The sequence below is a fragment of the Phyllobates terribilis genome, unplaced genomic scaffold (assembly GCF_046119375.1).
Source record: "Phyllobates terribilis strain yellow unplaced genomic scaffold, ASM4611937v1 Scaffold_34__1_contigs__length_13252353, whole genome shotgun sequence".
Classification (NCBI taxonomy): domain Eukaryota; kingdom Metazoa; phylum Chordata; class Amphibia; order Anura; family Dendrobatidae; genus Phyllobates; species Phyllobates terribilis.
In genome coordinates this window covers 3,393,852-3,420,718 of record NW_027362794.1, presented here as the reverse complement: position 1 = coordinate 3,420,718, position 26,867 = coordinate 3,393,852, and the positions used below count along the sequence as shown (strand labels likewise).

Below are 26,867 nucleotides of genomic sequence, written 5' to 3'. Positions count from 1 at the left end.
AGCTAGATAGATAGCATTGCATTACATTACATGGCAATGCAATGCACAGTTGCTGAAGTTGAACCAAAATGAGCTTGTCATCTGGCTTCTGCAACTTTTAACATGAAAAATCCAATGAGGAGAAGAAAAGCAAAGCCAAAGAGTCCATCCCAAAATCCGACAAACAAGCCAAATGAACAAAAAGCATTGAATTCAATTCTTTCTGATTTTAGAAACTGCATTAAAGAAGGGGTGCACCGGTCCTGGAGATACTGCAATACCAGGTCAATGCGTGGAGTGGACAGAGCAAGCTCTTTTTCCATCTCCCTGTTCTAAAAATCCATTTAATATATGGTCCCCAGATAGGGGACGTATCAGATATTAAACTGATAAGAACAGATACTACACTTGATCTTAGCCAAAAGGCCGAGAAGCGATAACCAGAATTGGTTTCCGACTACGGTGCCACCCAAGGATTCTGAAAAGTCTATTTGTGGAGATGGCCACCTGGACTCCCGTTAAGTAGACATGCTGTCAACCTCTAGATCCCTCACATGCCTGCACTTTTCGGCTTGCTGCTGCTGCAATCCACGCGTTTTAGATCTGCATAACTCCACCTCTTTTAGCACAGTACCCTCAACCCCCGGCTGTTCCCACCCGCCTCAACACCGTTGGAAGGGAGGAGAGCCAATTAAGGCGGGGGGGGGGGGGTGGAACGAGCAGCTGTCTACCCTTAGCAGGAGGGTTGCTGATTAATTACCTCTCCTGCTGCTGCTGCTGGCTGTCCAGCAGCAGACTGAAGGTGGCTGCTGCTGTGCGCAGGTATATAAAGGCTCAGAGCCTGTTATGACACGCGCAGCCAGTGTTCCATTGCCACATTCCGTCTACTGCAGGCGGGATACCTGGATGGCTGAATGTCACTGAGAAGCTCACAGAGACCGCCATAAGCAACAGTTTAAAAGAATGCCACAGACTAATCAACCAAACTTTTTGGGTTGGTTTCTCTTTTATAGTCTGCAGGCATTAAATGAAAGAAGTCAGTGTTCCAGCAGAGGGAGACAACGTTTCAGAAAAGGCATTGTAGCAAACCAAAAAAGAAATTTTAAGCGCAGCAGAGTAACCAGCTCACATACCTGTTAGCTCAGGTGAGTTTAAAAGGCTGCTGTTGATAACAAGGGCATTTGCTAAATAGATGGTGTGTGTGCAACAATATACTGAAAGGTCAATTATATTGTGCAGCTTATCTCACCACCTGTAGTTATTTAGGTGAAAGCTCCAAAATGCTTGCCTAATATGTCTGTTTATCCAAAAGGAAGTATAGAGGGAGAGCTAGATAGATAGCATTGCATTACATTACATGGCAATGCAATGCACAGTTGCTGAAGTTGAACCAAAATGAGCTTGTCATCTGGCTTCTGCAACTTTTAACATGAAAAATCCAATGAGGAGAAGAAAAGCAAAGCCAAAGAGTCCATCCCAAAATCCGACAAACAAGCCAAATGAACAAAAAGCATTGAATTCAATTCTTTCTGATTTTAGAAACTGCATTAAAGAAGGGGTGCACCGGTCCTGGAGATACCGCAATACCAGGTCAATGCGTGGAGTGGACAGAGCAAGCTCTTTTTCCATCTCCCTGTTCTAAAAATCCATTTAATATATGGTCCCCAGATAGGGGACGTATCAGATATTAAACTGATAAGAACAGATACTACACTTGATCTTAGCCAAAAGGCCGAGAAACGATAACCAGAATTGGTTTCCGACTACGGTGCCACCCAAGGATTCTGAAAAGTCCATTTGTGGAGATGGCCACCTGGACTCCCGTTAAGAAGACATGCTGTCAACCTCTAGATCCCTCACATGCCTGCACTTTTCGGCTTGCTGCTGCTGCAATCCACGCGTTTTAGATCTGCATAACTCCACCTCTTTTAGCACAGTACCCTCAACCCCCAGCTGTTCCCACCCGCCTCAACACCGTTGGAAGGGAGGAGAACCAATTAAGGCGGGGGGGGTGGAACGAGCACCTGTCTACCCTTAGCAGGAGGGTTGCTGATTAATTACCTCTCCTGCTGCTGCTGCTGCTGGCTGTCCAGCAGCAGACTGAAGGTGGCTGCTGCTGTGCGCAGGTATATAAAGGCTCAGAGCCTATTATGACACGCGCAGCCAGCGTTCCATTGCCCCATTCCGTCTACTGCAGGCGGGATACCTGGATGGCTGAATGTCACTGAGAAGCTCACAGAGACCGCCATAAGCAACAGTTTAAAAGAATACCACAGACTAATCAACCAAACTTTTTGGGTTGGTTTCTCTTTTATAGTCTGCAGGCATTAAATGAAAGAAGTCAGTGTTCCAGCAGAGGGAGACAACGTTTCAGAAAAGGCATTGTAGCAAACCAAAAAAGAAATTTTAAGCGCAGCAGAGTAACCAGCTCACATACCTGTTAGCTCAGGTGAGTTTAAAAGGCTGCTGTTGATAACAAGGGCATTTGCTAAATAGATGGTGTGTGTGCAACAATATACTGAAAGGTCAATTATATTGTGCAGCTTATCTCACCACCTGTAGTTATTTAGGTGAAAGCTCCAAAATGCTTGCCTAATATGTCTGTTTATCCAAAAGGAAGTATAGAGGGAGAGCTAGATAGATAGCATTGCGTTACATTACATGGCAATGCAATGCACAGTTGCTGAAGTTGAACCAAAATGAGCTTGTCATCTGGCTTCTGCAACTTTTAACATGAAAAATCCAATGAGGAGAAGAAAAGCAAAGCCAAAGAGTCCATCCCAAAATCCGACAAACAAGCCAAATGAACAAAAAGCATTGAATTCAATTCTTTCTGATTTTAGAAACTGCATTAAAGAAGGGGTGCACCGGTCCTGGAGATACTGCAATACCAGGTCAATGCGTGGAGTGGACAGAGCAAGCTCTTTTTCCATCTCCCTGTTCTAAAAATCCATTTAATATATGGTCCCCAGATAGGGGACGTATCAGATATTAAACTGATAAGAACAGATACTACACTTGATCTTAGCCAAAAGGCCGAGAAGCGATAACCAGAATTGGTTTCCGACTACGGTGCCACCCAAGGATTCTGAAAAGTCCATTTGTGGAGATGGCCACCTGGACTCCCGTTAAGAAGACATGCTGTCAACCTCTAGATCCCTCACATGCCTGCACTTTTCGGCTTGCTGCTGCTGCAATCCACGCGTTTTAGATCTGCATAACTCCACCTCTTTTAGCACAGTACCCTCAACCCCCGGCTGTTCCCACCCGCCTCAACACCGTTGGAAGGGAGGAGAACCAATTAAGGCGGGGGGGGGGTGGAACGAGCAGCTGTCTACCCTTAGCAGGAGGGTTGCTGATTAATTACCTCTCCTGCTGCTGCTGCTGGCTGTCCAGCAGCAGACTGAAGGTGGCTGCTGCTGTGCGCAGGTATATAAAGGCTCAGAGCCTATTATGACACGCGCAGCCAGCGTTCCATTGCCACATTCCGTCTACTGCAGGCGGGATACCTGGATGGCTGAATGTCACTGAGAAGCTCACAGAGACCGCCATAAGCAACAGTTTAAAAGAATGCCACAGACTAATCAACCAAACTTTTTGGGTTGGTTTCTCTTTTATAGTCTGCAGGCATTAAATGAAAGAAGTCAGTGTTCCAGCAGAGGGAGACAACGTTTCAGAAAAGGCATTGTAGCAAACCAAAAAAGAAATTTTAAGCGCAGCAGAGTAACCAGCTCACATACCTGTTAGCTCAGGTGAGTTTAAAAGGCTGCTGTTGATAACAAGGGCATTTGCTAAATAGATGGTGTGTGTGCAACAATATACTGAAAGGTCAATTATATTGTGCAGCTTATCTCACCACCTGTAGTTATTTAGGTGAAAGCTCCAAAATGCTTGCCTAATATGTCTGTTTATCCAAAAGGAAGTATAGAGGGAGAGCTAGATAGATAGCATTGCATTACATTACATGGCAATGCAATGCACAGTTGCTGAAGTTGAACCAAAATGAGCTTGTCATCTGGCTTCTGCAACTTTTAACATGAAAAATCCAATGAGGAGAAGAAAAGCAAAGCCAAAGAGTCCATCCCAAAATCCGACAAACAAGCCAAATGAACAAAAAGCATTGAATTCAATTCTTTCTGATTTTAGAAACTGCATTAAAGAAGGGGTGCACCGGTCCTGGAGATACTGCAATACCAGGTCAATGCGTGGAGTGGACAGAGCAAGCTCTTTTTCCATCTCCCTGTTCTAAAAATCCATTTAATATATGGTCCCCAGATAGGGGACGTATCAGATATTAAACTGATAAGAACAGATACTACACTTGATCTTAGCCAAAAGGCCGAGAAGCGATAACCAGAATTGGTTTCCGACTACGGTGCCACCCAAGGATTCTGAAAAGTCTATTTGTGGAGATGGCCACCTGGACTCCCGTTAAGTAGACATGCTGTCAACCTCTAGATCCCTCACATGCCTGCACTTTTCGGCTTGCTGCTGCTGCAATCCACGCGTTTTAGATCTGCATAACTCCACCTCTTTTAGCACAGTACCCTCAACCCCCGGCTGTTCCCACCCGCCTCAACACCGTTGGAAGGGAGGAGAGCCAATTAAGGCGGGGGGGGGGGGTGGAACGAGCAGCTGTCTACCCTTAGCAGGAGGGTTGCTGATTAATTACCTCTCCTGCTGCTGCTGCTGGCTGTCCAGCAGCAGACTGAAGGTGGCTGCTGCTGTGCGCAGGTATATAAAGGCTCAGAGCCTGTTATGACACGCGCAGCCAGTGTTCCATTGCCACATTCCGTCTACTGCAGGCGGGATACCTGGATGGCTGAATGTCACTGAGAAGCTCACAGAGACCGCCATAAGCAACAGTTTAAAAGAATGCCACAGACTAATCAACCAAACTTTTTGGGTTGGTTTCTCTTTTATAGTCTGCAGGCATTAAATGAAAGAAGTCAGTGTTCCAGCAGAGGGAGACAACGTTTCAGAAAAGGCATTGTAGCAAACCAAAAAAGAAATTTTAAGCGCAGCAGAGTAACCAGCTCACATACCTGTTAGCTCAGGTGAGTTTAAAAGGCTGCTGTTGATAACAAGGGCATTTGCTAAATAGATGGTGTGTGTGCAACAATATACTGAAAGGTCAATTATATTGTGCAGCTTATCTCACCACCTGTAGTTATTTAGGTGAAAGCTCCAAAATGCTTGCCTAATATGTCTGTTTATCCAAAAGGAAGTATAGAGGGAGAGCTAGATAGATAGCATTGCATTACATTACATGGCAATGCAATGCACAGTTGCTGAAGTTGAACCAAAATGAGCTTGTCATCTGGCTTCTGCAACTTTTAACATGAAAAATCCAATGAGGAGAAGAAAAGCAAAGCCAAAGAGTCCATCCCAAAATCCGACAAACAAGCCAAATGAACAAAAAGCATTGAATTCAATTCTTTCTGATTTTAGAAACTGCATTAAAGAAGGGGTGCACCGGTCCTGGAGATACTGCAATACCAGGTCAATGCGTGGAGTGGACAGAGCAAGCTCTTTTTCCATCTCCCTGTTCTAAAAATCCATTTAATATATGGTCCCCAGATAGGGGACGTATCAGATATTAAACTGATAAGAACAGATACTACACTTGATCTTAGCCAAAAGGCCGAGAAGCGATAACCAGAATTGGTTTCCGACTACGGTGCCACCCAAGGATTCTGAAAAGTCCATTTGTGGAGATGGCCACCTGGACTCCCGTTAAGAAGACATGCTGTCAACCTCTAGATCCCTCACATGCCTGCACTTTTCGGCTTGCTGCTGCTGCAATCCACGCGTTTTAGATCTGCATAACTCCACCTCTTTTAGTACAGTACCCTCAACCCCCGGCTGTTCCCACCCGCCTCAACACCGTTGGAAGGGAGGAGAACCAATTAAGGCGGGGGGGGGGGGTGGAACGAGCAGCTGTCTACCCTTAGCAGGAGGGTTGCTGATTAATTACCTCTCCTGCTGCTGCTGCTGCTGGCTGTCCAGCAGCAGACTGAAGGTGGCTGCTGCTGTGCGCAGGTATATAAAGGCTCAGAGCCTATTATGACACGCGCAGCCAGCGTTCCATTGCCACATTCCGTCTACTGCAGGCGGGATACCTGGATGGCTGAATGTCACTGAGAAGCTCACAGAGACCGCCATAAGCAACAGTTTAAAAGAATGCCACAGACTAATCAACCAAACTTTTTGGGTTGGTTTCTCTTTTATAGTCTGCAGGCATTAAATGAAAGAAGTCAGTGTTCCAGCAGAGGGAGACAACGTTTCAGAAAAGGCATTGTAGCAAACCAATAAAGAAATTTTAAGCGCAGCAGAGTAACCAGCTCACATACCTGTTAGCTCAGGTGAGTTTAAAAGGCTGCTGTTGATAACAAGGGCATTTGCTAAATAGATGGTGTGTGTGCAACAATATACTGAAAGGTCAATTATATTGTGCAGCTTATCTCACCACCTGTAGTTATTTAGGTGAAAGCTCCAAAATGCTTGCCTAATATGTCTGTTTATCCAAAAGGAAGTATAGAGGGAGAGCTAGATAGATAGCATTGCATTACATTACATGGCAATGCAATGCACAGTTGCTGAAGTTGAACCAAAATGAGCTTGTCATCTGGCTTCTGCAACTTTTAACATGAAAAATCCAATGAGGAGAAGAAAAGCAAAGCCAAAGAGTCCATCCCAAAATCCGACAAACAAGCCAAATGAACAAAAAGCATTGAATTCAATTCTTTCTGATTTTAGAAACTGCATTAAAGAAGGGGTGCACCGGTCCTGGAGATACTGCAATACCAGGTCAATGCGTGGAGTGGACAGAGCAAGCTCTTTTTCCATCTCCCTGTTCTAAAAATCCATTTAATATATGGTCCCCAGATAGGGGACGTATCAGATATTAAACTGATAAGAACAGATACTACACTTGATCTTAGCCAAAAGGCCGAGAAGCGATAACCAGAATTGGTTTCCGACTACGGTGCCACCCAAGGATTCTGAAAAGTCCATTTGTGGAGATGGCCACCTGGACTCCCGTTAAGAAGACATGCTGTCAACCTCTAGATCCCTCACATGCCTGCACTTTTCGGCTTGCTGCTGCTGCAATCCACGCGTTTTAGATCTGCATAACTCCACCTCTTTTAGCACAGTACCCTCAACCCCCGGCTGTTCCCACCCGCCTCAACACCGTTGGAAGGGAGGAGAACCAATTAAGGCGGGGGGGGGGTGGAACGAGCAGCTGTCTACCCTTAGCAGGAGGGTTGCTGATTAATTACCTCTCCTGCTGCTGCTGCTGCTGGCTGTCCAGCAGCAGACTGAAGGTGGCTGCTGCTGTGCGCAGGTATATAAAGGCTCAGAGCCTATTATGACACGCGCAGCCAGCGTTCCATTGCCACATTCCGTCTACTGCAGGCGGGATACCTGGATGGCTGAATGTCACTGAGAAGCTCACAGAGACCGCCATAAGCAACAGTTTAAAAGAATGCCACAGACTAATCAACCAAACTTTTTGGGTTGGTTTCTCTTTTATAGTCTGCAGGCATTAAATGAAAGAAGTCAGTGTTCCAGCAGAGGGAGACAACGTTTCAGAAAAGGCATTGTAGCAAACCAAAAAAGAAATTTTAAGCGCAGCAGAGTAACCAGCTCACATACCTGTTAGCTCAGGTGAGTTTAAAAGGCTGCTGTTGATAACAAGGGCATTTGCTAAATAGATGGTGTGTGTGCAACAATATACTGAAAGGTCAATTATATTGTGCAGCTTATCTCACCACCTGTAGTTATTTAGGTGAAAGCTCCAAAATGCTTGCCTAATATGTCTGTTTATCCAAAAGGAAGTATAGAGGGAGAGCTAGATAGATAGCATTGCATTACATTACATGGCAATGCAATGCACAGTTGCTGAAGTTGAACCAAAATGAGCTTGTCATCTGGCTTCTGCAACTTTTAACATGAAAAATCCAATGAGGAGAAGAAAAGCAAAGCCAAAGAGTCCATCCCAAAATCCGACAAACAAGCCAAATGAACAAAAAGCATTGAATTCAATTCTTTCTGATTTTAGAAACTGCATTAAAGAAGGGGTGCACCGGTCCTGGAGATACTGCAATACCAGGTCAATGCGTGGAGTGGACAGAGCAAGCTCTTTTTCCATCTCCCTGTTCTAAAAATCCATTTAATATATGGTCCCCAGATAGGGGACGTATCAGATATTAAACTGATAAGAACAGATACTACACTTGATCTTAGCCAAAAGGCCGAGAAGCGATAACCAGAATTGGTTTCCGACTACGGTGCCACCCAAGGATTCTGAAAAGTCCATTTGTGGAGATGGCCACCTGGACTCCCGTTAAGAAGACATGCTGTCAACCTCTAGATCCCTCACATGCCTGCACTTTTCGGCTTGCTGCTGCTGCAATCCACGCGTTTTAGATCTGCATAACTCCACCTCTTTTAGCACAGTATCCTCAACCCCCGGCTGTTCCCACCCGCCTCAACACCGTTGGAAGGGAGGAGAACCAATTAAGGCGGGGGGGGGGGGGGTGGAACGAGCAGCTGTCTACCCTTAGCAGGAGGGTTGCTGATTAATTACCTCTCCTGCTGCTGCTGCTGCTGGCTGTCCAGCAGCAGACTGAAGGTGGCTGCTGCTGTGCGCAGGTATATAAAGGCCCAGAGCCTATTATGACACGCGCAGCCAGCGTTCCATTGCCACATTCCGTCTACTGCAGGCGGGATACCTGGATGGCTGAATGTCACTGAGAAGCTCACAGAGACCGCCATAAGCAACAGTTTAAAAGAATGCCACAGACTAATCAACCAAACTTTTTGGGTTGGTTTCTCTTTTATAGTCTGCAGGCATTAAATGAAAGAAGTCAGTGTTCCAGCAGAGGGAGACAACGTTTCAGAAAAGGCATTGTAGCAAACCAAAAAAGAAATTTTAAGCGCAGCAGAGTAACCAGCTCACATACCTGTTAGCTCAGGTGAGTTTAAAAGGCTGCTGTTGATAACAAGGGCATTTGCTAAATAGATGGTGTGTGTGCAACAATATACTGAAAGGTCAATTATATTGTGCAGCTTATCTCACCACCTGTAGTTATTTAGGTGAAAGCTCCAAAATGCTTGCCTAATATGTCTGTTTATCCAAAAGGAAGTATAGAGGGAGAGCTAGATAGATAGCATTGCATTACATTACATGGCAATGCAATGCACAGTTGCTGAAGTTGAACTAAAATGAGCTTGTCATCTGGCTTCTGCAACTTTTAACATGAAAAATCCAATGAGGAGAAGAAAAGCAAAGCCAGAGTCCATCCCAAAATCCGACAAACAAGCCAAATGAACAAAAAGCATTGAATTCAATTCTTTCTGATTTTAGAAACTGCATTAAAGAAGGGGTGCACCGGTCCTGGAGATACTGCAATACCAGGTCAATGCGTGGAGTGGACAGAGCAAGCTCTTTTTCCATCTCCCTGTTCTAAAAATCCATTTAATATATGGTCCCCAGATAGGGGACGTATCAGATATTAAACTGATAAGAACAGATACTACACTTGATCTTAGCCAAAAGGCCGAGAAGCGATAACCAGAATTGGTTTCCGACTACGGTGCCACCCAAGGATTCTGAAAAGTCCATTTGTGGAGATGGCCACCTGGACTCCCGTTAAGAAGACATGCTGTCAACCTCTAGATCCCTCACATGCCTGCACTTTTCGGCTTGCTGCTGCTGCAATCCACGCGTTTTAGATCTGCATAACTCCACCTCTTTTAGCACAGTACCCTCAACCCCCGGCTGTTCCCACCCGCCTCAACACCGTTGGAAGGGAGGAGAACCAATTAAGGCGGGGGGGTGGAACGAGCAGCTGTCTACCCTTAGCAGGAGAGTTGCTGATTAATTACCTCTCCTGCTGCTGCTGCTGCTGCTGGCTGTCCAGCAGCAGACTGAAGGTGGCTGCTGCTGTGCGCAGGTATATAAAGGCTCAGAGCCTATTATGACACGCGCAGCCAGCGTTCCATTGCCACATTCCGTCTACTGCAGGCGGGATACCTGGATGGCTGAATGTCACTGAGAAGCTCACAGAGACCGCCATAAGCAACAGTTTAAAAGAATGCCACAGACTAATCAACCAAACTTTTTGGGTTGGTTTCTCTTTTATAGTCTGCAGGCATTAAATGAAAGAAGTCAGTGTTCCAGCAGAGGGAGACAACGTTTCAGAAAAGGCATTGTAGCAAACCAAAAAAGAAATTTTAAGCGCAGCAGAGTAACCAGCTCACATACCTGTTAGCTCAGGTGAGTTTAAAAGGCTGCTGTTGATAACAAGGGCATTTGCTAAATAGATGGTGTGTGTGCAACAATATACTGAAAGGTCAATTATATTGTGCAGCTTATCTCACCACCTGTAGTTATTTAGGTGAAAGCTCCAAAATGCTTGCCTAATATGTCTGTTTATCCAAAAGGAAGTATAGAGGGAGAGCTAGATAGATAGCATTGCATTACATTACATGGCAATGCAATGCACAGTTGCTGAAGTTGAACCAAAATGAGCTTGTCATCTGGCTTCTGCAACTTTTAACATGAAAAATCCAATGAGGAGAAGAAAAGCAAAGCCAAAGAGTCCATCCCAAAATCCGACAAACAAGCCAAATGAACAAAAAGCATTGAATTCAATTCTTTCTGATTTTAGAAACTGCATTAAAGAAGGGGTGCACCGGTCCTGGAGATACTGCAATACCAGGTCAATGCGTGGAGTGGACAGAGCAAGCTCTTTTTCCATCTCCCTGTTCTAAAAATCCATTTAATATATGGTCCCCAGATAGGGGACGTATCAGATATTAAACTGATAAGAACAGATACTACACTTGATCTTAGCCAAAAGGCCGAGAAGCGATAACCAGAATTGGTTTCCGACTACGGTGCCACCCAAGGATTTTGAAAAGTCCATTTGTGGAGATGGCCACCTGGACTCCCGTTAAGAAGACATGCTGTCAACCTCTAGATCCCTCACATGCCTGCACTTTTCGGCTTGCTGCTGCTGCAATCCACGCGTTTTAGATCTACATAACTCCACCTCTTTTAGCACAGTACCCTCAACCCCCGGCTGTTCCCACCCGCCTCAACACCGTTGGAAGGGAGGAGAACCAATTAAGGCGGGGGGGGGGTGGAACGAGCAGCTGTCTACCCTTAGCAGGAGGGTTGCTGATTAATTACCTCTCCTGCTGCTGCTGCTGCTGGCTGTCCAGCAGCAGACTGAAGGTGGCTGCTGCTGTGCGCAGGTATATAAAGGCTCAGAGCCTATTATGACACGCGCAGCCAGCGTTCCATTGCCACATTCCGTCTACTGCAGGCGGGATACCTGGATGGCTGAATGTCACTGAGAAGCTCACAGAGACCGCCATAAGCAACAGTTTAAAAGAATGCCACAGACTAATCAACCACACTTTTTGGGTTGGTTTCTCTTTTATAGTCTGCAGGCATTAAATGAAAGAAGTCAGTGTTCCAGCAGAGGGAGACAACGTTTCAGAAAAGGCATTGTAGCAAACCAAAAAAGAAATTTTAAGCGCAGCAGAGTAACCAGCGCACATACCTGTTAGCTCAGGTGAGTTTAAAAGGCTGCTGTTGATAACAAGGGCATTTGCTAAATAGATGGTGTGTGTGCAACAATATACTGAAAGGTCAATTATATTGTGCAGCTTATCTCACCACCTGTAGTTATTTAGGTGAAAGCTCCAAAATGCTTGCCTAATATGTCTGTTTATCCAAAAGGAAGTATAGAGGGAGAGCTAGATAGATAGCATTGCATTACATTACATGGCAATGCAATGCACAGTTGCTGAAGTTGAACCAAAATGAGCTTGTCATCTGGCTTCTGCAACTTTTAACATGAAAAATCCAATGAGGAGAAGAAAAGCAAAGCCAAAGAGTCCATCCCAAAATCCGACAAACAAGCCAAATGAACAAAAAGCATTGAATTCAATTCTTTCTGATTTTAGAAACTGCATTAAAGAAGGGGTGCACCGGTCCTGGAGATACTGCAATACCAGGTCAATGCGTGGAGTGGACAGAGCAAGCTCTTTTTCCATCTCCCTGTTCTAAAAATCCATTTAATATATGGTCCCCAGATAGGGGACGTATCAGATATTAAACTGATAAGAACAGATACTACACTTGATCTTAGCCAAAAGGCCGAGAAGCGATAACCAGAATTGGTTTCCGACTACGGTGCCACCCAAGGATTCTGAAAAGTCCATTTGTGGAGATGGCCACCTGGACTCCCGTTAAGAAGACATGCTGTCAACCTCTAGATCCCTCACATGCCTGCACTTTTCGGCTTGCTGCTGCTGCAATCCACGCGTTTTAGATCTGCATAACTCCACCTCTTTTAGCACAGTACCCTCAACCCCCGGCTGTTCCCACCCGCCTCAACACCTTTGGCAGGGAGGAGAAGAAATTAAGGCGGGGGGGGGGGTGGTGGAACGAGCAGCTGTCTACCCTTAGCAGGAGGGTTGCTGATTAATTACCTCTCCTGCTGCTGCTGCTGCTGGCTGTCCAGCAGCAGACTGAAGGTGGCTGCTGCTGTGCGCAGGTATATAAAGGCTCAGAGCCTATTATGACACGCGCAGCCAGCGTTCCATTGCCACATTCCGTCTACTGCAGGCGGGATACCTGGATGGCTGAATGTCACTGAGAAGCTCACAGAGACCGCCATAAGCAACAGTTTAAAAGAATGCCACAGACTAATCAACCAAACTTTTTGGGTTGGTTTCTCTTTTATAGTCTGCAGGCATTAAATGAAAGAAGTCAGTGTTCCAGCAGAGGGAGACAACGTTTCAGAAAAGGCATTGTAGCAAACCAAAAAAGAAATTTTAAGCGCAGCAGAGTAACCAGCTCACATACCTGTTAGCTCAGGTGAGTTTAAAAGGCTGCTGTTGATAACAAGGGCATTTGCTAAATAGATGGTGTGTGTGCAACAATATACTGAAAGGTCAATTATATTGTGCAGCTTATCTCACCACCTGTAGTTATTTAGGTGAAAGCTCCAAAATGCTTGCCTAATATGTCTGTTTATCCAAAAGGAAGTATAGAGGGAGAGCTAGATAGATAGCATTGCGTTACATTACATGGCAATGCAATGCACAGTTGCTGAAGTTGAACCAAAATGAGCTTGTCATCTGACTTCTGCAACTTTTAACATGAAAAATCCAATGAGGAGAAGAAAAGCAAAGCCAAAGAGTCCATCCCAAAATCCGACAAACAAGCCAAATGAACAAAAAGCATTGAATTCAATTCTTTCTGATTTTAGAAACTGCATTAAAGAAGGGGTGCACCGGTCCTGGAGATACTGCAATACCAGGTCAATGCGTGGAGTGGACAGAGCAAGCTCTTTTTCCATCTCCCTGTTCTAAAAATCCATTTAATATATGGTCCCCAGATAGGGGACGTATCAGATATTAAACTGATAAGAACAGATACTACACTTGATCTTAGCCAAAAGGCCGAGAAGCGATAACCAGAATTGGTTTCTGACTACGGTGCCACCCAAGGATTCTGAAAAGTCCATTTGTGGAGATGGCCACCTGGACTCCCGTTAAGAAGACATGCTGTGAACCTCTAGATCCCTCACATGCCTGCACTTTTCGGCTTGCTGCTGCTGCAATCCACGCGTTTTAGATCTGCATAACTCCACCTCTTTTAGCACAGTACCCTCAACCCCCGGCTGTTCCCACCCGCCTCAACACCGTTGGAAGGGAGGAGAACCAATTAAGGCGGGGGGGGGGGGGGTGGAACGAGCAGCTGTCTACCCTTAGCAGGAGGGTTGCTGATTAATTACCTCTCCTGCTGCTGCTGCTGCTGGCTGTCCAGCAGCAGACTGAAGGTGGCTGCTGCTGTGCGCAGGTATATAAAGGCTCAGAGCCTATTATGACACGCGCAGCCAGCGTTCCATTGCCACATTCCGTCTACTGCAGGCGGGATACCTGGATGACTGAATGTCACTGAGAAGCTCACAGAGACCGCCATAAGCAACAGTTTAAAAGAATGCCACAGACTAATCAACCAAACTTTTTGGGTTGGTTTCTCTTTTATAGTCTGCAGGCATTAAATGAAAGAAGTCAGTGTTCCAGCAGAGGGAGACAACGTTTCAGAAAAGGCATTGTAGCAAACCAAAAAAGAAATTTTAAGCGCAGCAGAGTAACCAGCTCACATACCTGTTAGCTCAGGTGAGTTTAAAAGGCTGCTGTTGATAACAAGGGCATTTGCTAAATAGATGGTGTGTGTGCAACAATATACTGAAAGGTCAATTATATTGTGCAGCTTATCTCACCACCTGTAGTTATTTAGGTGAAAGCTCCAAAATGCTTGCCTAATATGTCTGTTTATCCAAAAGGAAGTATAGAGGGAGAGCTAGATAGATAGCATTGCATTACATTACATGGCAATGCAATGCACAGTTGCTGAAGTTGAACCAAAATGAGCTTGTCATCTGGCTTCTGCAACTTTTAACATGAAAAATCCAATGAGGAGAAGAAAAGCAAAGCCAAAGAGTCCATCCCAAAATCCGACAAACAAGCCAAATGAACAAAAAGCATTGAATTCAATTCTTTCTGATTTTAGAAACTGCATTAAAGAAGGGGTGCACCGGTCCTGGAGATACTGCAATACCAGGTCAATGCGTGGAGTGGACAGAGCAAGCTCTTTTTCCATCTCCCTGTTCTAAAAATCCATTTAATATATGGTCCCCAGATAGGGGACGTATCAGATATTAAACTGATAAGAACAGATACTACACTTGATCTTAGCCAAAAGGCCGAGAAGCGATAACCAGAATTGGTTTCCGACTACGGTGCCACCCAAGGATTCTGAAAAGTCCATTTGTGGAGATGGCCACCTGGACTCCCGTTAAGAAGACATGCTGTCAACCTCTAGATCCCTCACATGCCTGCACTTTTCGGCTTGCTGCTGCTGCAATCCACGCGTTTTAGATCTGCATAACTCCACCTCTTTTAGCACAGTACCCTCAACCCCCGGCTGTTCCCACCCGCCTCAACACCGTTGGAAGGGAGGAGAACCAATTAAGGCGGGGGGGGGGTGGAACGAGCAGCTGTCTACCCTTAGCAGGAGGGTTGCTGATTAATTACCTCTCCTGCTGCTGCTGCTGCTGGCTGTCCAGCAGCAGACTGAAGGTGGCTGCTGCTGTGCGCAGGTATATAAAGGCTCAGAGCCTATTATGACACGCGCAGCCAGCGTTCCATTGCCACATTCCGTCTACTGCAGGCGGGATACCTGGATGACTGAATGTCACTGAGAAGCTCACAGAGACCGCCATAAGCAACAGTTTAAAAGAATGCCACAGACTAATCAACCAAACTTTTTGGGTTGGTTTCTCTTTTATAGTCTGCAGGCATTAAATGAAAGAAGTCAGTGTTCCAGCAGAGGGAGACAACGTTTCAGAAAAGGCATTGTAGCAAACCAAAAAAGAAATTTTAAGCGCAGCAGAGTAACCAGCTCACATACCTGTTAGCTCAGGTGAGTTTAAAAGGCTGCTGTTGATAACAAGGGCATTTGCTAAATAGATGGTGTGTGTGCAACAATATACTGAAAGGTCAATTATATTGTGCAGCTTATCTCACCACCTGTAGTTATTTAGGTGAAAGCTCCAAAATGCTTGCCTAATATGTCTGTTATCCAAAAGGAAGTATAGAGGGAGAGCTAGATAGATAGCATTGCATTACATTACATGGCAATGCAATGCACAGTTGCTGAAGTTGAACCAAAATGAGCTTGTCATCTGGCTTCTGCAACTTTTAACATGAAAAATCCAATGAGGAGAAGAAAAGCAAAGCCAAAGAGTCCATCCCAAAATCCGACAAACAAGCCAAATGAACAAAAAGCATTGAATTCAATTCTTTCTGATTTTAGAAACTGCATTAAAGAAGGGGTGCACCGGTCCTGGAGATACTGCAATACCAGGTCAATGCGTGGAGTGGACAGAGCAAGCTCTTTTTCCATCTCCCTGTTCTAAAAATCCATTTAATATATGGTCCCCAGATAGGGGACGTATCAGATATTAAACTGATAAGAACAGATACTACACTTGATCTTAGCCAAAAGGCCGAGAAGCGATAACCAGAATTGGTTTCCGACTACGGTGCCACCCAAGGATTCTGAAAAGTCCATTTGTGGAGATGGCCACCTGGACTCCCGTTAAGAAGACATGCTGTCAACCTCTAGATCCCTCACATGCCTGCACTTTTCGGCTTGCTGCTGCTGCAATCCACGCGTTTTAGATCTGCATAACTCCACCTCTTTTAGCACAGTACCCTCAACCCCCGGCTGTTCCCACCCGCCTCAACACCGTTGGAAGGGAGGAGAACCAATTAAGGCGGGGGGGGGGTGGAACGAGCAGCTGTCTACCCTTAGCAGGAGGGTTGCTGATTAATTACCTCTCCTGCTGCTGCTGCTGCTGGCTGTCCAGCAGCAGACTGAAGGTGGCTGCTGCTGTGCGCAGGTATATAAAGGCTCAGAGCCTATTATGACACGCGCAGCCAGCGTTCCATTGCCACATTCCGTCTACTGCAGGCGGGATACCTGGATGGCTGAATGTCACTGAGAAGCTCACAGAGACCGCCATAAGCAACAGTTTAAAAGAATGCCACAGACTAATCAACCAAACTTTTTGGGTTGGTTTCTCTTTTATAGTCTGCAGGCATTAAATGAAAGAAGTCAGTGTTCCAGCAGAGGGAGACAACGTTTCAGAAAAGGCATTGTAGCAAACCAAAAAAGAAATTTTAAGCGCAGCAGAGTAACCAGCTCACATACCTGTTAGCTCAGGTGAGTTTAAAAGGCTGCTGTTGATAACAAGGGCATTTGCTAAATAGATGGTGTGTGTGCAACAATATACTGAAAGGTCAATTATATTGTGCAGCTTATCTCACCACCTGTAGTTATTTAGGTGAAAGCTCCAAAATGCTTGCCTAATATGTCTGTTTATCCAAAAGGAAGTATAGAGGGAGAGCTAGATAGATAGCATTGCATTACATTACATGGCAATGCAATGCACAGTTGCTGAAGTTGAACCAAAATGAGCTTGTCATCTGGCTTCTGCAACTTTTAACATGAAAAATCCAATGAAGAGAAGAAAAGCAAAGCCAAAGAGTCCATCCCAAAATCCGACAAACAAGCCAAATGAACAAAAAGCATTGAATTCAATTCTTTCTGATTTTAGAAACTGCATTAAAGAAGGGGTGCACCAGTCCTGGAGATACTGCAATACCAGGTCAATGCGTGGAGTGGACAGAGCAAGCTCTTTTTCCATCTCCCTGTTCTAAAAATCCATTTAATATATGGTCCCCAGATAGGGGACGTATCAGATATTAAACTGATAAGAACAGATACTACACTTGATCTTAGCCAAAAGGCCGAGAAGCGATAACCAGAATTGGTTTCCGACTACGGTGCCACCCAAGGATTCTGAAAAGTCCATTTGTGGAGATGGCCACCTGGACTCCCGTTAAGAAGACATGCTGTCAACCTCTAGATCCCTCACATGCCTGCACTTTTCGGCTTGCTGCTGCTGCAATCCACGCGTTTTAGATCTGCATAACTCCACCTCTTTTAGCACAGTACCCTCAACCCCCGGCTGTTCCCACCCGCCTCAACACCGTTGGAAGGGAGGAGAACCAATTAAGGCGGGGGGGGGGGGGGGTGGAACGAGCAGCTGTCTACCCTTAGCAGGAGGGTTGCTGATTAATTACCTCTCCTGCTGCTGCTGCTGGCTGTCCAGCAGCAGACTGAAGGTGGCTGCTGCTGTGCGCAGGTATATAAAGGCTCAGAGCCTATTATGACACGCGCAGCCAGCGTTCCATTGCCACATTCCGTCTACTGCAGGCGGGATACCTGGATGGCTGAATGTCACTGAGAAGCTCACAGAGACCGCCATAAGCAACAGTTTAAAAGAATGCCACAGACTAATCAACCAAACATTTTGGGTTGGTTTCTCTTTTATAGTCTGCAGGCATTAAATGAAAGAAGTCAGTGTTCCAGCAGAGGGAGACAACGTTTCAGAAAAGGCATTGTAGCAAACCAAAAAAGAAATTTTAAGCGCAGCAGAGTAACCAGCTCACATACCTGTTAGCTCAGGTGAGTTTAAAAGGCTGCTGTTGATAACAAGGGCATTTGCTAAATAGATGGTGTGTGTGCAACAATATACTGAAAGGTCAATTATATTGTGCAGCTTATCTCACCACCTGTAGTTATTTAGGTGAAAGCTCCAAAATGCTTGCCTAATATGTCTGTTTATCCAAAAGGAAGTATAGAGGGAGAGCTAGATAGATAGCATTGCATTACATTACATGGCAATGCAATGCACAGTTGCTGAAGTTGAACCAAAATGAGCTTGTCATCTGGCTTCTGCAACTTTTAACATGAAAAATCCAATGAGGAGAAGAAAAGCAAAGCCAAAGAGTCCATCCCAAAATCCGACAAACAAGCCAAATGAACAAAAAGCATTGAATTCAATTCTTTCTGATTTTAGAAACTGCATTAAAGAAGGGGTGCACCGGTCCTGGAGATACTGCAATACCAGGTCAATGCGTGGAGTGGACAGAGCAAGCTCTTTTTCCATCTCCCTGTTCTAAAAATCCATTTAATATATGGTCCCCAGATAGGGGACGTATCAGATATTAAACTGATAAGAACAGATACTACACTTGATCTTAGCCAAAAGGCCGAGAAGCGATAACCAGAATTGGTTTCCGACTACGGTGCCACCCAAGGATTCTGAAAAGTCCATTTGTGGAGATGGCCACCTGGACTCCCGTTAAGAAGACATGCTGTCAACCTCTAGATCCCTCACATGCCTGCACTTTTCGGCTTGCTGCTGCTGCAATCCACGCGTTTTAGATCTGCATAACTCCACCTCTTTTAGCACAGTACCCTCAACCCCCGGCTGTTCCCACCCGCCTCAACACCGTTGGAAGGGAGGAGAACCAATTAAGGCGTTGGGGGGGGGGTGGAACGAGCAGCTGTCTACCCTTAGCAGGAGGGTTGCTGATTAATTACCTCTCCTGCTGCTGCTGCTGCTGGCTGTCCAGCAGCAGACTGAAGGTGTCTGCTGCTGTGCGCAGGTATATAAAGGCTCAGAGCCTATTATGACACGCGCAGCCAGCGTTCCATTGCCACATTCCGTCTACTGCAGGCGGGATACCTGGATGGCTGAATGTCACTGAGAAGCTCACAGAGACCGCCATAAGCAACAGTTTAAAAGAATGCCACAGACTAATCAACCAAACTTTTTGGGTTGGTTTCTCTTTTATAGTCTGCAGGCATTAAATGAAAGAAGTCAGTGTTCCAGCAGAGGGAGACAACGTTTCAGAAAAGGCATTGTAGCAAACCAAAAAAGAAATTTTAAGCGCAGCAGAGTAACCAGCTCACATACCTGTTAGCTCAGGTGAGTTTAAAAGGCTGCTGTTGATAACAAGGGCATTTGCTAAATAGATGGTGTGTGTGCAACAATATACTGAAAGGTCAATTATATTGTGCAGCTTATCTCACCACCTGTAGTTATTTAGGTGAAAGCTCCAAAATGCTTGCCTAATATGTCTGTTTATCCAAAAGGAAGTATAGAGGGAGAGCTAGATAGATAGCATTGCATTACATTACATGGCAATGCAATGCACAGTTGCTGAAGTTGAACCAAAATGAGCTTGTCATCTGGCTTCTGCAACTTTTAACATGAAAAATCCAATGAGGAGAAGAAAAGCAAAGCCAAAGAGTCCATCCCAAAATCCGACAAACAAGCCAAATGAACAAAAAGCATTGAATTCAATTCTTTCTGATTTTAGAAACTGCATTAAAGAAGGGGTGCACCGGTCCTGGAGATACTGCAATACCAGGTCAATGCGTGGAGTGGACAGAGCAAGCTCTTTTTCCATCTCCCTGTTCTAAAAATCCATTTAATATATGGTCCCCAGATAGGGGACGTATCAGATATTAAACTGATAAGAACAGATACTACACTTGATCTTAGCCAAAAGGCCGAGAAGCGATAACCAGAATTGGTTTCCGACTACGGTGCCACCCAAGGATTCTGAAAAGTCCATTTGTGGAGATGGCCACCTGGACTCCCGTTAAGAAGACATGCTGTCAACCTCTAGATCCCTCACATGCCTGCACTTCTCGGCTTGCTGCTGCTGCAATCCACGCGTTTTAGATCTGCATAACTCCACCTCTTTTAGCACAGTACCCTCAACCCCCGGCTGTTCCCACCCGCCTCAACACCGTTGGAAGGGAGGAGAACCAATTAAGGCGGGGGGGGGGGGGGGTGGAACGAGCAGCTGTCTACCCTTAGCAGGAGGGTTGCTGATTAATTACCTCTCCTGCTGCTGCTGCTGCTGGCTGTCCAGCAGCAGACTGAAGGTGGCTGCTGCTGTGCGCAGGTATATAAAGGCTCAGAGCCTATTATGACACGCGCAGCCAGCGTTCCATTGCCACATTCCGTCTACTGCAGGCGGGATACCTGGATGGCTGAATGTCACTGAGAAGCTCACAGAGACCGCCATAAGCAACAGTTTAAAAGAATGCCACAGACTAATCAACCAAACTTTTTGGGTTGGTTTCTCTTTTATAGTCTGCAGGCATTAAATGAAAGAAGTCAGTGTTCCAGCAGAGGGAGACAACGTTTCAGAAAAGGCATTGTAGCAAACCAAAAAAGAAATTTTAAGCGCAGCAGAGTAACCAGCTCACATACCTGTTAGCTCAGGTGAGTTTAAAAGGCTGCTGTTGATAACAAGGGCATTTGCTAAATAGATGGTGTGTGTGCAACAATATACTGAAAGGTCAATTATATTGTGCAGCTTATCTCACCACCTGTAGTTATTTAGGTGAAAGCTCCAAAATGCTTGCCTAATATGTCTGTTTATCCAAAAGGAAGTATAGAGGGAGAGCTAGATAGATAGCATTGCATTACATTACATGGCAATGCAATGCACAGTTGCTGAAGTTGAACCAAAATGAGCTTGTCATCTGGCTTCTGCAACTTTTAACATGAAAAATCCAATGAGGAGAAGAAAAGCAAAGCCAAAGAGTCCATCCCAAAATCCGACAAACAAGCCAAATGAACAAAAAGCATTGAATTCAATTCTTTCTGATTTTAGAAACTGCATTAAAGAAGGGGTGCACCGGTCCTGGAGATACTGCAATACCAGGTCAATGCGTGGAGTGGACAGAGCAAGCTCTTTTTCCATCTCCCTGTTCTAAAAATCCATTTAATATATGGTCCCCAGATAGGGGACGTATCAGATATTAAACTGATAAGAACAGATACTACACTTGATCTTAGCCAAAAGGCCGAGAAGCGATAACCAGAATTGGTTTCCGACTACGGTGCCACCCAAGGATTCTGAAAAGTCCATTTGTGGAGATGGCCACCTGGACTCCCGTTAAGAAGACATGCTGTTAACCTCTAGATCCCTCACATGCCTGCACTTTCCGGCTTGCTGCTGCTGCAATCCACGCGTTTTAGATCTGCATAACTCCACCTCTTTTAGCACAGTACCCTCAACCCCCGGCTGTTCCCACCCGCCTCAACACCGTTGGAAGGGAGGAGAACCAATTAAGGCGGGGGGGGGGTGGAACGAGCAGCTGTCTACCCTTAGCAGGAGGGTTGCTGATTAATTACCTCTCCTGCTGCTGCTGCTGCTGCTGGCTGTCCAGCAGCAGACTGAAGGTTGCTGCTGCTGTGCGCAGGTATATAAAGGCTCAGAGCCTATTATGACACGCGCAGCCAGCGTTCCATTGCCACATTCCGTCTACTGCAGGCGGGATACCTGGATGGCTGAATGTCACTGAGAAGCTCACAGAGACCGCCATAAGCAACAGTTTAAAAGAATGCCACAGACTAATCAACCAAACTTTTTGGGTTGGTTTCTCTTTTATAGTCTGCAGGCATTAAATGAAAGAAGTCAGTGTTCCAGCAGAGGGAGACAACGTTTCAGAAAAGGCATTGTAGCAAACCAAAAAAGAAATTTTAAGCGCAGCAGAGTAACCAGCTCACATACCTGTTAGCTCAGGTGAGTTTAAAAGGCTGCTGTTGATAACAAGGGCATTTGCTAAATAGATGGTGTGTGTGCAACAATATACTGAAAGGTCAATTATATTGTGCAGCTTATCTCACCACCTGTAGTTATTTAGGTGAAAGCTCCAAAATGCTTGCCTAATATGTCTGTTTATCCAAAAGGAAGTATAGAGGGAGAGCTAGATAGATAGCATTGCGTTACATTACATGGCAATGCAATGCACAGTTGCTGAAGTTGAACCAAAATGAGCTTGTCATCTGACTTCTGCAACTTTTAACATGAAAAATCCAATGAGGAGAAGAAAAGCAAAGCCAAAGAGTCCATCCCAAAATCCGACAAACAAGCCAAATGAACAAAAAGCATTGAATTCAATTCTTTCTGATTTTAGAAACTGCATTAAAGAAGGGGTGCACCGGTCCTGGAGATACTGCAATACCAGGTCAATGCGTGGAGTGGACAGAGCAAGCTCTTTTTCCATCTCCCTGTTCTAAAAATCCATTTAATATATGGTCCCCAGATAGGGGACGTATCAGATATTAAACTGATAAGAACAGATACTACACTTGATCTTAGCCAAAAGGCCGAGAAGCGATAACCAGAATTGGTTTCCGACTACGGTGCCACCCAAGGATTCTGAAAAGTCCATTTGTGGAGATGGCCACCTGGACTCCCGTTAAGAAGACATGCTGTCAACCTCTAGATCCCTCACATGCCTGCACTTTTCGGCTTGCTGCTGCTGCAATCCACGCGTTTTAGATCTGCATAACTCCACCTCTTTTAGCACAGTACCCTCAACCCCCGGCTGTTCCCACCCGCCTCAACACCGTTGGAAGGGAGGAGAACCAATTAAGGCGGGGGGGGGGGGGTGGAACGAGCAGCTGTCTACCCTTAGCAGGAGGGTTGCTGATTAATTACCTCTCCTGCTGCTGCTGCTGCTGGCTGTCCAGCAGCAGACTGAAGGTGGCTGCTGCTGTGCGCAGGTATATAAAGGCTCAGAGCCTATTATGACACGCGCAGCCAGCGTTCCATTGCCACATTCCGTCTACTGCAGGCGGGATACCTGGATGGCTGAATGTCACTGAGAAGCTCACAGAGACCGCCATAAGCAACAGTTTAAAAGAATGCCACAGACTAATCAACCAAACTTTTTGGGTTGGTTTCTCTTTTATAGTCTGCAGGCATTAAATGAAAGAAGTCAGTGTTCCAGCAGAGGGAGACAACGTTTCAGAAAAGGCATTGTAGCAAACCAAAAAAGAAATTTTAAGCGCAGCAGAGTAACCAGCTCACATACCTGTTAGCTCAGGTGAGTTTAAAAGGCTGCTGTTGATAACAAGGGCATTTGCTAAATAGATGGTGTGTGTGCAACAATATACTGAAAGGTCAATTATATTGTGCAGCTTATCTCACCACCTGTAGTTATTTAGGTGAAAGCTCCAAAATGCTTGCCTAATATGTCTGTTTATCCAAAAGGAAGTATAGAGGGAGAGCTAGATAGATAGCATTGCATTACATTACATGGCAATGCAATGCACAGTTGCTGAAGTTGAACCAAAATGAGCTTGTCATCTGGCTTCTGCAACTTTTAACATGAAAAATCCAATGAGGAGAAGAAAAGCAAAGCCAAAGAGTCCATCCCAAAATCCGACAAACAAGCCAAATGAACAAAAAGCATTGAATTCAATTCTTTCTGATTTTAGAAACTGCATTAAAGAAGGGGTGCACCGGTCCTGGAGATACTGCAATACCAGGTCAATGCGTGGAGTGGACAGAGCAAGCTCTTTTTCCATCTCCCTGTTCTAAAAATCCATTTAATATATGGTCCCCAGATAGGGGACGTATCAGATATTAAACTGATAAGAACAGATACTACACTTGATCTTAGCCAAAAGGCCGAGAAGCGATAACCAGAATTGGTTTCCGACTACGGTGCCACCCAAGGATTCTGAAAAGTCCATTTGTGGAGATGGCCACCTGGACTCCCGTTAAGAAGACATGCTGTCAACCTCTAGATCCCTCACATGCCTGCACTTTTCGGCTTGCTGCTGCTGCAATCCACGCGTTTTAGATCTGCATAACTCCACCTCTTTTAGCACAGTACCCTCAACCCCCGGCTGTTCCCACCCGCCTCAACACCGTTGGAAGGGAGGAGAACCAATTAAGGCGGGGGGGGGGGTGGAACGAGCAGCTGTCTACCCTTAGCAGGAGGGTTGCTGATTAATTACCTCTCCTGCTGCTGCTGCTGCTGCTGGCTGTCCAGCAGCAGACTGAAGGTGGCTGCTGCTGTGCGCAGGTATTTAAAGGCTCAGAGCCTATTATGACACGCGCAGCCAGCGTTCCATTGCCACATTCCGTCTACTGCAGGCGGGATACCTGGATGGCTGAATGTCACTGAGAAGCTCACAGAGACCGCCATAAGCAACAGTTTAAAAGAATGCCACAGACTAATCAACCAAACTTTTTGGGTTGGTTTCTCTTTTATAGTCTGCAGGCATTAAATGAAAGAAGTCAGTGTTCCAGCAGAGGGAGACAACGTTTCAGAAAAGGCATTGTAGCAAACCAAAATAGAAATTTTAAGCGCAGCAGAGTAACCAGCTCACATACCTGTTAGCTCAGGTGAGTTTAAAAGGCTGCAGTTGATAACAAGGGCATTTGCTAAATAGATGGTGTGTGTGCAACAATATACTGAAAGGTCAATTATATTGTGCAGCTTATCTCACCACCTGTAGTTATTTAGGTGAAAGCTCCAAAATGCTTGCCTAATATGTCTGTTTATCCAAAAGGAAGTATAGAGGGAGAGCTAGATAGATAGCATTGCATTACATTACATGGCAATGCAATGCACAGTTGCTGAAGTTGAACCAAAATGAGCTTGTCATCTGGCTTCTGCAACTTTTAACATGAAAAATCCAATGAGGAGAAGAAAAGCAAAGCCAAAGAGTCCATCCCAAAATCCGACAAACAAGCCAAATGAACAAAAAGCATTGAATTCAATTCTTTCTGATTTTAGAAACTGCATTAAAGAAGGGGTGCACCGGTCCTGGAGATACTGCAATACCAGGTCAATGCGTGGAGTGGACAGAGCAAGCTCTTTTTCCATCTCCCTGTTCTAAAAATCCATTTAATATATGGTCCCCAGATAGGGGACGTATCAGATATTAAACTGATAAGAACAGATACTACACTTGATCTTAGCCAAAAGGCCGAGAAGCGATAACCAGAATTGGTTTCCGACTACGGTGCCACCCAAGGATTCTGAAAAGTCCATTTGTGGAGATGGCCACCTGAACTCCCGTTAAGAAGACATGCTGTCAACCTCTAGATCCCTCACATGCCTGCACTTTTCGGCTTGCTGCTGCTGCAATCCACGCGTTTTAGATCTGCATAACTCCACCTCTTTTAGCACAGTACCCTCAACCCCCGGCTGTTCCCACCCGCCTCAACACCGTTGGAAGGGAGGAGAACCAATTAAGGCGGGGGGGGGGGGTGGAACGAGCAGCTGTCTACCCTTAGCAGGAGGGTTGCTGATTAATTACCTCTCCTGCTGCTGCTGCTGCTGGCTGTCCAGCAGCAGACTGAAGGTGGCTGCTGCTGTGCGCAGGTATATAAAGGCTCAGAGCCTATTATGACACGCGCAGCCAGCGTTCCATTGCCACATTCCGTCTACTGCAGGCGGGATACCTGGATGGCTGAATGTCACTGAGAAGCTCACAGAGACCGCCATAAGCAACAGTTTAAAAGAATGCCACAGACTAATCAACCAAACTTTTTGGGTTGGTTTCTCTTTTATAGTCTGCAGGCATTAAATGAAAGAAGTCAGTGTTCCAGCAGAGGGAGACAACGTTTCAGAAAAGGCATTGTAGCAAACCAAAAAAGAAATTTTAAGCGCAGCAGAGTAACCAGCTCACATACCTGTTAGCTCAGGTGAGTTTAAAAGGCTGCTGTTGATAACAAGGGCATTTGCTAAATAGATGGTGTGTGTGCAACAATATACTGAAAGGTCAATTATATTGTGCAGCTTATCTCACCACCTGTAGTTATTTAGGTGAAAGCTCCAAAATGCTTGCCTAATATGTCTGTTTATCCAAAAGGAAGTATAGAGGGAGAGCTAGATAGATAGCATTGCATTACATTACATGGCAATGCAATGCACAGTTGCTGAAGTTGAACCAAAATGAGCTTGTCATCTGGCTTCTGCAACTTTTAACATGAAAAATCCAATGAGGAGAAGAAAAGCAAAGCCAAAGAGTCCATCCCAAAATCCGACAAACAAGCCAAATGAACAAAAAGCATTGAATTCAATTCTTTCTGATTTTAGAAACTGCATTAAAGAAGGGGTGCACCGGTCCTGGAGATACTGCAATACCAGGTCAATGCGTGGAGTGGACAGAGCAAGCTCTTTTTCCATCTCCCTGTTCTAAAAATCCATTTAATATATGGTCCCCAGATAGGGGACGTATCAGATATTAAACTGATAAGAACAGATACTACACTTGATCTTAGCCAAAAGGCCGAGAAGCGATAACCAGAATTGGTTTCCGACTACGGTGCCACCCAAGGATTCTGAAAAGTCCATTTGTGGAGATGGCCACCTGGACTCCCGTTAAGAAGACATGCTGTCAACCTCTAGATCCCTCACATGCCTGCACTTTTCGGCTTGCTGCTGCTGCAATCCACGCGTTTTAGATCTGCATAACTCCACCTCTTTTAGCACAGTACCCTCAACCCCCGGCTGTTCCCACCCGCCTCAACACCGTTGGAAGGGAGGAGAACCAATTAAGGCGGGGGGGGGGGTGGAACGAGCAGCTGTCTACCCTTAGCAGGAG

The 26,867-nt window shown here is 45.4% G+C and overlaps 21 non-coding genes across 21 annotated transcripts; all 21 read right to left on the bottom strand.

The window, feature by feature from the left end:
- Positions 1-226: 226 nt before the first annotated feature.
- Positions 227-417, bottom strand: LOC141182480 (U2 spliceosomal RNA). Its single transcript, XR_012257842.1, has one exon. It is a non-coding gene; the product is annotated as a U2 spliceosomal RNA (small nuclear RNA).
- Positions 418-1,532: 1,115 nt separating this feature from the next.
- On the bottom strand, positions 1,533-1,723 carry LOC141181779 (U2 spliceosomal RNA). Its single transcript, XR_012257324.1, has one exon. It is a non-coding gene; the product is annotated as a U2 spliceosomal RNA (small nuclear RNA).
- Positions 1,724-2,836: 1,113 nt separating this feature from the next.
- LOC141182478 (U2 spliceosomal RNA) lies at positions 2,837-3,027 on the bottom strand. The gene has a single exon (XR_012257840.1). It is a non-coding gene; the product is annotated as a U2 spliceosomal RNA (small nuclear RNA).
- A 1,112-nt stretch (positions 3,028-4,139) lies between these two features.
- LOC141182477 (U2 spliceosomal RNA) lies at positions 4,140-4,330 on the bottom strand. The gene has a single exon (XR_012257839.1). It is a non-coding gene; the product is annotated as a U2 spliceosomal RNA (small nuclear RNA).
- Positions 4,331-5,444: 1,114 nt separating this feature from the next.
- LOC141182476 (U2 spliceosomal RNA) lies at positions 5,445-5,635 on the bottom strand. Its single transcript, XR_012257838.1, has one exon. It is a non-coding gene; the product is annotated as a U2 spliceosomal RNA (small nuclear RNA).
- Positions 5,636-6,752: 1,117 nt separating this feature from the next.
- Positions 6,753-6,943, bottom strand: LOC141182475 (U2 spliceosomal RNA). Its single transcript, XR_012257837.1, has one exon. It is a non-coding gene; the product is annotated as a U2 spliceosomal RNA (small nuclear RNA).
- A 1,115-nt stretch (positions 6,944-8,058) lies between these two features.
- LOC141182474 (U2 spliceosomal RNA) lies at positions 8,059-8,249 on the bottom strand. Its single transcript, XR_012257836.1, has one exon. It is a non-coding gene; the product is annotated as a U2 spliceosomal RNA (small nuclear RNA).
- A 1,117-nt stretch (positions 8,250-9,366) lies between these two features.
- LOC141182473 (U2 spliceosomal RNA) lies at positions 9,367-9,557 on the bottom strand. Its single transcript, XR_012257835.1, has one exon. It is a non-coding gene; the product is annotated as a U2 spliceosomal RNA (small nuclear RNA).
- Positions 9,558-10,672: 1,115 nt separating this feature from the next.
- Positions 10,673-10,863, bottom strand: LOC141182472 (U2 spliceosomal RNA). The gene has a single exon (XR_012257834.1). It is a non-coding gene; the product is annotated as a U2 spliceosomal RNA (small nuclear RNA).
- A 1,115-nt stretch (positions 10,864-11,978) lies between these two features.
- On the bottom strand, positions 11,979-12,169 carry LOC141182469 (U2 spliceosomal RNA). Its single transcript, XR_012257833.1, has one exon. It is a non-coding gene; the product is annotated as a U2 spliceosomal RNA (small nuclear RNA).
- A 1,119-nt stretch (positions 12,170-13,288) lies between these two features.
- LOC141182468 (U2 spliceosomal RNA) lies at positions 13,289-13,479 on the bottom strand. Its single transcript, XR_012257832.1, has one exon. It is a non-coding gene; the product is annotated as a U2 spliceosomal RNA (small nuclear RNA).
- A 1,119-nt stretch (positions 13,480-14,598) lies between these two features.
- Positions 14,599-14,789, bottom strand: LOC141182467 (U2 spliceosomal RNA). The gene has a single exon (XR_012257831.1). It is a non-coding gene; the product is annotated as a U2 spliceosomal RNA (small nuclear RNA).
- Positions 14,790-15,903: 1,114 nt separating this feature from the next.
- Positions 15,904-16,094, bottom strand: LOC141182465 (U2 spliceosomal RNA). The gene has a single exon (XR_012257829.1). It is a non-coding gene; the product is annotated as a U2 spliceosomal RNA (small nuclear RNA).
- A 1,115-nt stretch (positions 16,095-17,209) lies between these two features.
- On the bottom strand, positions 17,210-17,400 carry LOC141181526 (U2 spliceosomal RNA). The gene has a single exon (XR_012257094.1). It is a non-coding gene; the product is annotated as a U2 spliceosomal RNA (small nuclear RNA).
- A 1,117-nt stretch (positions 17,401-18,517) lies between these two features.
- Positions 18,518-18,708, bottom strand: LOC141182464 (U2 spliceosomal RNA). The gene has a single exon (XR_012257828.1). It is a non-coding gene; the product is annotated as a U2 spliceosomal RNA (small nuclear RNA).
- Positions 18,709-19,826: 1,118 nt separating this feature from the next.
- LOC141182463 (U2 spliceosomal RNA) lies at positions 19,827-20,017 on the bottom strand. Its single transcript, XR_012257827.1, has one exon. It is a non-coding gene; the product is annotated as a U2 spliceosomal RNA (small nuclear RNA).
- Positions 20,018-21,137: 1,120 nt separating this feature from the next.
- LOC141182462 (U2 spliceosomal RNA) lies at positions 21,138-21,328 on the bottom strand. The gene has a single exon (XR_012257826.1). It is a non-coding gene; the product is annotated as a U2 spliceosomal RNA (small nuclear RNA).
- A 1,118-nt stretch (positions 21,329-22,446) lies between these two features.
- LOC141182461 (U2 spliceosomal RNA) lies at positions 22,447-22,637 on the bottom strand. The gene has a single exon (XR_012257825.1). It is a non-coding gene; the product is annotated as a U2 spliceosomal RNA (small nuclear RNA).
- A 1,118-nt stretch (positions 22,638-23,755) lies between these two features.
- LOC141182460 (U2 spliceosomal RNA) lies at positions 23,756-23,946 on the bottom strand. Its single transcript, XR_012257824.1, has one exon. It is a non-coding gene; the product is annotated as a U2 spliceosomal RNA (small nuclear RNA).
- A 1,119-nt stretch (positions 23,947-25,065) lies between these two features.
- On the bottom strand, positions 25,066-25,256 carry LOC141182458 (U2 spliceosomal RNA). The gene has a single exon (XR_012257823.1). It is a non-coding gene; the product is annotated as a U2 spliceosomal RNA (small nuclear RNA).
- A 1,117-nt stretch (positions 25,257-26,373) lies between these two features.
- Positions 26,374-26,564, bottom strand: LOC141182457 (U2 spliceosomal RNA). The gene has a single exon (XR_012257822.1). It is a non-coding gene; the product is annotated as a U2 spliceosomal RNA (small nuclear RNA).
- Positions 26,565-26,867: the final 303 nt, after the last annotated feature.